We start from the raw sequence: 1441 nt of genomic DNA on the forward strand, positions 1-1441 counted from the left end.
AAAAAAAAAAAAAAACATGAAAGTAAGCAAAATGTTCAGCATTTAAGAAATGGATAATTAAATTATTGAAGTTTAAAATTCCTTTAAATTGTAAGTTCTTTAGAACTAGCATTTGTAAAGAATTTTACTGAGAAAATTATGTTTTAAGTGAAAATATTGGATTATGTCCAGCATTATATCTAGCCTAATCCCAACTGTGTAAACTACATAAAACATTGGAAGGAAGTAAATGCCAAAATGTTAATAAAAGTTTTCACTGAGGAAAAATTTTGATTGATTTCTAGTTTCCTAAAGTTTCTTCTTTCCCCTAGTTTCCCATAATACAAATTGTTACTTTTGGCCAGGTGCGGTGGCTCATGCCTGTAATCCCAGCACTTTGGGAGGCTGAGGCGGGCAGATCACTTGAGGTCAGGAGCTCGAGACCAGCCTGGCCAACATGGTGAAACCCCATCTCTACTAAAAATACAAAAATTAGCCGGGTGTGGCAGTGCGTGCGTGTAGTCCCAGCTACTAGGGAGGCTGAGGCATGAGAATCGCTTGAACCTGGATGGCGGAGGTTGCACCACTGCACTCCAGCCTGAGCAATAGAACAAGATTTGGTCTCAAAAAAACAAAACAAACAAACAAACAAAAAATTGTTACTTTTATGTTGAACTTGTACATAAACAAGAGTTATTTTAAAAAATTAACAAATATTATTTATCGATTGTCCTGTCTTCCTTATAACAAATATAAATAATAATTATTTATGAGTATTTACTATGTCCTAGCCACTCTGAGAGCTGAAGGCATACACTTTTGTTGAATCTTATATCAACACTCTAAGAAAGATTATCTTCTCATTTTACAGATAAAGAAATAGACTTTACAGAGTTTAGGTAACTTGCTCAAAGTCACACAGGTATTACACAGGTGGTGAAGTCAGGATTTAAATCTAAGTCTGTATGTCTCCAAAGTCCATGAGCTTTTCACCACACTAGGACTTCGATCCTCCCTCCTAACCAAGGGATGCTTGCAGCTCTGAAGTCCCATCAGGACCACACAAGGGCAGACTTCTCAAGTTGTAAAAGGATTGGGTCATCAGATTCATTCAGAATTCAGTTGTTTGGAATTTGGACATAGTCTCCTCGGAAACAATGTATAAATGCTAATGTGCAACACTGTATAAAGATCAACTCTAAAAGTTGGTGAAATCCATCTACCCATATGCTGTGAAACCACAACTTTCCATGGGATATTGCTTGTTAACCCTGTCTCCCAGATGCACACACACGAGAGTAACGAAGCTAACACTAGGGTGAGGACAAGGCAGTGCTTGGTGGAGGGCGGGCTCAACATTCGCGCATGTGCAGAAAGAGAAAGCAGAGCCACTGTGTGTTCAGGCTATCGGCAAAGTCGTGGATCCTCGTGGCTAACGGGGGGCAAGACAGAGGTCATGGGG

The sequence above is a fragment of the Rhinopithecus bieti genome, unplaced genomic scaffold (assembly GCF_001698545.2).
Source record: "Rhinopithecus bieti isolate Rb0 unplaced genomic scaffold, ASM169854v2 scaffold_2432, whole genome shotgun sequence".
Classification (NCBI taxonomy): domain Eukaryota; kingdom Metazoa; phylum Chordata; class Mammalia; order Primates; family Cercopithecidae; genus Rhinopithecus; species Rhinopithecus bieti.